The sequence below is a fragment of the Haemaphysalis longicornis genome, unplaced genomic scaffold (assembly GCF_048455015.1).
Source record: "Haemaphysalis longicornis isolate Haplotype H1 unplaced genomic scaffold, Haemaphysalis longicornis Haplotype H1 scaffold_16, whole genome shotgun sequence".
Lineage (NCBI taxonomy): Eukaryota > Metazoa > Arthropoda > Arachnida > Ixodida > Ixodidae > Haemaphysalis > Haemaphysalis longicornis.
In genome coordinates this window covers 10,988,062-10,996,329 of record NW_027526266.1, presented here as the reverse complement: position 1 = coordinate 10,996,329, position 8,268 = coordinate 10,988,062, and the positions used below count along the sequence as shown (strand labels likewise).

The window sequence follows — 8,268 nt, the reverse complement described above, 5'->3', positions numbered from 1 at the left end:
TCAGGCTACCTAAGTCTGTATCGCGTTTGAAAGGTGAAAGCCCGGCGATACTTATTAACATCTTCTTTACTGATACATTCCATTTGCGTCTTTTGCCTCTCTTTTGTTTTTTACTTTTTGCACAAACTTTTTAGAGACCTTTTTTTCCTACTATACCGTGTCTGTATCAGTTATTTCTTTCTCATTTCTTCGCAAATAGACCCTATGCGAAATTGCTTGGTGATCTAGCAACACTGATGTAAACGAGACCGTCGGCCATATTGGTACGGGCGCCGATCGGGAAGTCTCGTATTGTTTACTGTGGAAGAGCAGGTGACGGTAACGCGGTATGGCTCAAACTGGACGGTGTTTTCCGGCTCCCGACCGCGGATTGTGGACGAAGGACTTGTCTGCGCTGCCGACTGTGTCCGAAGACTCATACCACTCGGGGTGCCGCGCCAAAGACCCATCCGAGCGGCAGCGGAGCAGGGCATGCCGCCTAGCCACCGAGGCGCATTGCTCGCCTTCATCGGTGCGGACAAACACGTGCGACTCGCAGTAAGTAAATCCTTGTTTGTTTTTTACTTGACGCGAGTTAACCGGTATGAGCATTTGTATGGCACTTTGTTCACCGTTGTTTACCATGCAAATGCGCAGCGGCGACCCTGTTACAGTAACTCTGAAAGAGGAAAGCGACAATCGCCAGACCATACCGCTAGTGGGAGGATTAGGTATTTTCAAATGCTGTACATCGAATTTACGGGATGATTTTTGGCGAAGATGTTTACGGAAAGGTTGCGGCCGTTTTCCGTGACGGTCGTTCGCCCGCGCGTTTGCCGCAAAGCAATCGTGCTTTGCGGCGAAGTCAACTACAAAAGCGCACATACGCCTTGAATTTTCTTTTTTTGTGTGTTTTCATTATTTATTGCGCATGTTCTGCGCAAAAATCTATTTGTGTGTCTTTCTTCTCCTTTTTTGGCGGTGGGGTGGTTGTGTTTGTTTCTAAAGCGCATGTTTTTTGGTGTGCACGAATAGATAATACAGTAAAACCTCGTTAGCTCGAACTCACTGAACTAGAAGATTTTTTTTAATTCGATGGGTCATCGGTATAGCCCGAATGTTTACCTGTTTATCTCGAAAGATTCTGGAAGTGAGTTCCAGATAATCATATTATTGCTTGCTTAAGTTATGACGAACACGATTATGCGGGTAGTGGTATCATTACCCACGCTGAGGTTTTTAAATGTTAAACTTCCTTCTCTTGAAAAATGCATTAACAAAGCATGCAGAGATACTTGCACGCTCGAACTTGACAAACAATTTTGACATCATTGCTGTTTGAGGTGTAGATTATTGCCCTTGCAACAGTGTTAAGGAAGACACAAAATCTGGTCATTTTGAGTCTGTCCCTTGCGGCCACTTCTTTCTGCTCTGTCCCTTTACCATAAACTGTAGCGGGATAGTCCCGTTCTTCATTGAGTGTTATTTACTGATACTTTCTCTGTTCTTGCAGGTTGGGCCTCATCCATGTGCTCAGCAGCTGCTTTCGCTCCCAGAAGAAAAGTGGCCGGCCCTAAGTTGTGTGCCTCACCTTTGAGACGGACAGTGGGGCGATTGGGGAGGCATCGTGCGAGTGCCCGGCGGGTTGCAGTGGAGCATGGTGTCACATCCTGGCTGCTGTGCACCTACTCGCCCTCTTGCAAGCCGAAGGTTTTAAGAGGCGCCACCAAAGCTTGCGTGCACTGAGCTGCCACAACAGTGGGGACGTCCGAGACAGCAGGGCATCAAGCCAGCGAGTGTCCAAAACATTGACTGGAGAAGCCCGCGATAAAATGGCCCCTCCCTTCCCTCGCCAATGCGTCGTTCGATGGACGTCAAGTACAGGAGCAATGCGAGCAGCAACAAAGTGTCGTGCAGGCGCTTGGGAGAAAACTTGGTAGCCTTGGGAATGAGTTTTTTGCCCCCGTTGTGCTGGCCTCCCGCTCCTCCTCCCCCCCCCTTCCCCCCCCGCCAGTGAGAGAAACAAGGACTGGCATGGCACCTGAAGGGTCACCTATGAGCTACCAGCAAGCATTCAGGAGCACGCAGAGCACGCAGAGGCTGGGCAACGTCGTGTTTACTAGACCGCGACATGCAGGGGTGCGCGAATGCTTCTTTTTGTTCCATTTATATCCACAGTTTGCTATACTGCACGCGCTATAAATCAGCGAAGTAGTTTAATTTACTGGGATTTTCACTGTGGACACAAAAAACGCAAAAGCTCTCAAGCTGATGCGCGGCGGCCTGATGCAAATCTGGCCGTTTTTTTTTTTTTTTTTGAATAAACTTGAAAATTGTCTCAGCTACCTACATCAATGGCCACTATCATTACGTCGGAGGCATGCATGCAGCGTGTGACAAACTAGACGAGTGAGTGTGTATTTTAGTCGCAAAATATTCGACAGTAAATACATCGTTGCTGGAATGACAATGGGCACCAAGTTAACTTGACGTAACAACAAACCTTTCAGCCCGGAAAATCGGGAACCAAGTGCAAAAGCTCGAATTTTCCACCGTTAGATCATCATAAAGCAGCGTTCGCCACTTCTGCAACGACACGCGGCTAAATGCAACGTAAAGAAACCAACAACGCACTCCCATACCGTGCGCGCCCGCCACAGAGGAAATTTTCGACGGCGTAGTGCGGCAAGAAAAGTTTGTTTACAGCCCTAGGTAAGATAAAGGCTCGTGTAGGGGCTAAGAGGTACCATTTAACAATGAAATGAAGCGGGCGCAGAGCCACAGGGACGAGTAAAGAAACAGCCTAATTTTGGCAACGTGTGGTACTGTTTTCCCGGTCGAGCGCCGCTGTCAGTCGCGTGAATAGGCGGCGCACGCTCAGGCTTCATTTAGAATACAAAGGCTGGACAAGAGAACTCCAACGCAGCTGTATTTTTCATACGGACAGCTACTACGGAACCCCGCGCTTAGCGAACCAACGACAAATATTCGCTCCAAGCGCACCGCGCCCAGCGTGTCACAAAGGTTGCTCGCGCCGGCACAGTTCGCGTCACAAAGTTCGTTCAAAAAACTTCACGTACCTTTTCTCCATTTGAACCGGTAATTCTGCATTGCGTGCTCTGCGGCACGATGCAATGCTCCGGCATTGTAGTCCATCACCAAGAGCGGTCAATGCCCGCCTTCTATGTTTTGCTAATTGGTTTCGGTTTCAAACGACCGTACCAAAATGGCGGACCTAGTTACCGGAGTCGACGTGAGATGGCGGGGCGCATTTTGCATAGGGTCTATTACGTCAGCAAGAAGACTGGCACACGCTAAAGACACTCTAAAACCGGGCTCTGCGCGGATGGTGTGCACCAGTCCTACTCACCTGCCATCGGTTAAGCTGTTACACGGCCCGCACTATTCAAAACTTTTACTTTCCCACTTCACAGTGTCATAAATTTTGCAAATCGGGCACATCACCGCTTCAAAGGTCCCAATTGCGCCAATTCCGCAAGATGGCATGTGCTTTGAAGAACGGAACAGAAACATCTACAATTTTCGACATTTGGTTGCTTTATTTCCTTTGGCTCTTCACCGCTCTTGTTCGACGAAGCTCTGTACAGTGGTTGGTTTCTTTTTCATTGAGTCTACTCCCCTCGCTCCTCTCTCTTCCTACGCCCCCTTCTCGGTTCCGCTTACCTTCTCTCTGGCGTCACGCTGTTACTTTAAGTCCCCACTCTCTCATTCACTTTTTTACATGCTATTCTTCCTGTCAGGCCACAATGACCGTGGACAAAACCCTTTGAAATCTTATAGATCGTCTCTTATAATAGATACACGCCTTTTATTGCGTATAGATGTAAGCAATCTGCCAGTAACATTTTCTCAAGACAGGAGCGACACTGAATGGCTCAAGCGAAACTGTCAGCCGCGCTGACGATAGATACCACGCACAGTCATACAACCCCTGGTTCAGAATAGTTTACCGAGCAGACGATAAATGACGCGCATTCTCCGGCTGCAGACGGATAGACACGTGGTAGTACCTGCGGAAGCCATTCCCGCCGACCCACGTAAAAAAACACAAGAAAACACGAATCCAATGATCATAATCCACAGACAGCGGCTGACTGTCCACTGGTAGCGGTCGAAGGTGGCGTCGCTACCAACGCATCCCTAGAAGCTGGCCTTCACTCAAAACCGCAGCGCGCACAACACTTTCTCCACGACGGCGAAAACAGCCTCACAGAGTAAAAGCCACCTCGAAGTCGTTGCAAACGGGGGTCGGTCGCCAGATGACAGCACAGCCAATCACTACTTTTCGACAGACGAAAACGGGCTCGAAATTTCTCCTCTGCTAAAGAATAGAGTCTGTCGGGCTAGATATATTATTCCTTAAGCAACGACGAAGAATACCGCCCCTCTCCCCACAGCGATGACCACAGGCGCGACGAGTTCAAAACGGCCCTCAAAATCCATTCACGAGATTATTCCAAGTTTTGTGGGCGCGGCAAAGCGACCGAAGCCCCACCCTACTATGGCGTCGACTTTGTCGATGGGGCAGCGTGGTACCCAAGAGGCCGACTTTATTGGATGCATTTTAGCAGCAACAAGGACATAGCCCCCGTCTAAACTGATTTCCACAAGCCACCGTAATGCTTCCACTTTCGCGGGGGTGTCTGGTCTGAACTGTAGTTCCCCCTTGTTCGAATAGGTAAGAGCGGCCAAAACGAGATTTTCCTACGGATGCCTTCTTCATACGCTATGAAAACACAGATGATAATAGACGGCACAACTTCAACGTCCTAAACGCACTTGTAAATGGTCAAACACGGACTTGACATGCTGAAATTGAAGCATTTCTAACAAAAGACCACCGTGCCCTGTCACCCAAAGTGTCTACAAACGCCATATTGGACAGTCGGGAGCAGCACGCGTTCCCTTCGCTAAAGTAAACCCATTTGCTTACTTGGTTTGAGCGTCAACAGAATGGCACTGGGGACACCCTCGAGTCCCGTATCCGAAAAACAATTCACTGTAAAAACACAACACCGAGAGAAACGGACCGCCTACTCTGGGCCCGGCCTACATCCAGGCTGGAGTTTCGAAAGAACTAGTGCGGTTTCGTACTTTATGCTAATGAGTGAATACTGTAGCTCTCTTTCACATAGAGCTGCATACGGATGATAGCTCAAGCCTTACTTTCTCACAGTAAGCGGCCCTAATACGGCGCGCTGAATATGCCAAGCCCACTTCGCGGATTGCGCAGATTTCGCTCGAGGTATATTGAATGCGCCACTATTCTCCCTTTCATATTTCCAAGAAGCTGGAAATTCGGGGGTCGGCAGAACTCGTGCCTTCTAGAGTAGCGCCATTGAAATATGGTTGCGCTCTTCAAATAAGAAACTTAAAAGGACAGACAACCGAATTTTGTCGAGTATATATTCTTATCCCAAATGAAAGGGCATCACTTAAAGCACCTTGACGAGAAACGGTTTTGCTGATAACGCCCTAGAACTTATTAAATCGAAATTTTTAGATCTACGAGCCGTATGTGTCTCTCCCAAAAATAATGCTGGCAATCATGGCATAGTGTAGCTCGGCAACATACTTTTGTCTGTATGCGAAATGAAAAATGATATTTAAAAACTTATCCCCAGCTAAAAAAGTTTGAATCGCAGGCGTTTCTGTACCCTTTAATGTTTTTTTTAATGCAACAGTCCATTTTGCACGAATGCGCCATTTGTTGGGATAGACGATATGTAGAATCTGGCTAAACGTTGTGGAGGTGGGAAGTTCGATTCTCCCTGGGCGCGACGTTTTTCTTTTTTTTTTTAAGCTGCCGTTGGCGTATTTGGAGACTGAAATCAAATATTTTGCTAGAACAAACGCCCCTGACTCAGGCAGAATCATCAAAGCTCCTTCACTGGGTCTGTTTACAGAACGCTACCGTTGATTCTGGGCATCATGCTCAGTTAGCCACACTGAGAGCAACCCAGCGACGGCGGCCGGCGTATCTTTATAATTTTCAAAATAATGATTAAAAATACATATACAATTTCACCATGTTTAAATACTTGTGTAAAAGGTTTTCAATACGTAAATAAACGTTTCAGCAGTTGCAGTAGCTGCCAGGTTTACAGGTCACGTGACAGGGACACATATTGTAGTGCCAAGTTTCGACACTACAAACCGCCACCCTTCCGATTTCGGGAAGTTTGCTGCCAAATTAAAATTATTTCCGCCAATTTGTTTCAAAATTGGTTGTGGTTACCGGGCTATATAAAACGTTCGCTTTCATATGAGCTAGAGAACATATACGCGACAAGTCTAGTCAAGTCAAGTAAAGTTTATTCGACATCGAAATACAGATAATACTATGGACCATAAATTCAGATGTCAGGAGCGCGGACAAAAAGCCAACAGAAGCGGCTTGGCGGGGTCAGTGCACCCTAATGTATTTATAAAACAATTGTGTATACTTATGCAAACAAAAATACATACATAACTCAATGTAGTAAAAACATAATTCACATTCCTTGGCAGCAATATAATAAATCCAAACTTAATACACACTGACACAAGATGCTTGCAGAGAATCAACAAAGCTAATTACGAACTACGAAAACCGAAAATACAAACACAACATTGTTCATTGATTATTGATTACGTGAATTCAACAGACATGGTAACGTGAACCACAATAATTGTTTTCCGTAATTGGTACGTGGGCGTGGCACAAACCACGCTTCTGGATGACGTGTGTTATAAATGCTATGATGTGAAGTCAGGTCGGTTGTCTGTCGGTTGTCTGTCCCTTAGTGTCGAAATAGCAATACAAGTACGTTCTGGCTCGCGGTAAATTTTTGACGTGCATCGGCTGTTACGATAGCTTGGACTTTCGGGATGTTAACCTTCTGTAAATAGTTTGCTCCACCATCGTTGTGGCCGCTTTCTTCAGATTTTATCATGTCGTTTGGTTGAGCAAAAAAAAACACCAAAAGACTTTGAACATTGGGCTCTTATTAAAAAAATTGCTCCAAATCAACAGCGGGCATATTCCCATCCGCGAAACTGGTCAATCATGAGTAAACTATTCGAGCAGCGTGATTAGGAAGCCGGCTTTCTTTCTTTTTGGCTACTTAGGTTTTTGGTTTCCCGCGTATTGGATGGCCCATTTTTGCTTTCGATACCCTATGTAACCTTCTCTTGAAAAGATCCACTGTCTGTATCAATGCAAAAGCACGATATAAAGATGAAATGTAATTGCGTATTTTATCCATAAATTGCATGTCGTTTAATTGGTACCCAATTCTGTACTGAAACAAATTCAACCTAGGACTTCTTTGCTGTAACCGGGGAAGAGCACCCATTTTGATTTAAAATCAGCCCCAAGTATTTCTGCTTTGCACTTTGGGTACAAATATGGCCAGGATTCGCATGAAATGATGAAAGGATTCTTTGTTGCTTTTAAGTGACTCTTTAGCACATGCATCTAAAAACTGCGCGAGGAGTACGGAGGAATGCTCAAAAGCAGGGTACTCACCAGCAGCAAAAAGCATCCCAACCATTCGGTATAACCTAGCTGTAGGCATTCTTTTGTATGCTTAACTTTAACATGCTGACACTTGTTTTTTTGGGGGAAATGTGTAATACATTTACGCCCCAGGTTTATTATCTTTCTCTATACAGTCTTCGGTGCCATACGTGCACCTGCAGCCACAGGACAGGCAGGCTAGCCCTTAGTATAAACAAGAAACAAAATTCCAGTAAACACGGTATAGTACCCCCCAGTACTGTCGTAATGAAATTATTATCGAGCTTGTTGTAGCGGCTACAAGAAGCTCGATTCTCTCCCACCGTCATTAAGAGTTTGTGCGAATGCCTTTTGCGGAGGCTAAAACATGGCCGAAAGATGCCAAGCAAAAAGAAAACATGAAAGTGCAGGTTGAACCATACGTGCATCGCACAATATCAAGAAGGTCGCGGCCAGAAAAAATGCCCGCAGTGTATTCTCTGCCGCTTGAAAGCTGGCTAAGATTTACCCTTTGATGGAGAGTAAGCAACCACCAGCATGCATCAAGAAGCACGCCACCCGCTACACAGATTGTGCTAGCAATGTCGTATTCCGAATCCCGTTGGACTGCGGGAAGGTGTACATTGATCAAACAGGCCGCTGCTTCAACGAACGGGCCGGAGAGCACCGGCTGTCTGTTACCAGCAACAGCGGCGGGCACCTGACGAATTAATATGGGCGGTGCGGTTGCACGCCATTCCTGGAGCAAACGACCTTCTTTCAAAGAG

At 46.4% G+C, this 8,268-nt stretch overlaps 1 long non-coding RNA gene across 1 annotated transcript; it reads left to right on the top strand.

Annotated features, from left to right (window-relative positions):
* Positions 1-244: 244 nt before the first annotated feature.
* LOC144166099 (uncharacterized) lies at positions 245-1,956 on the top strand. Its single transcript, XR_013321570.1, has 2 exons — positions 245-537; positions 1,493-1,956. It is a non-coding gene; the product is annotated as an uncharacterized LOC144166099 (long non-coding RNA).
* Positions 1,957-8,268: the final 6,312 nt, after the last annotated feature.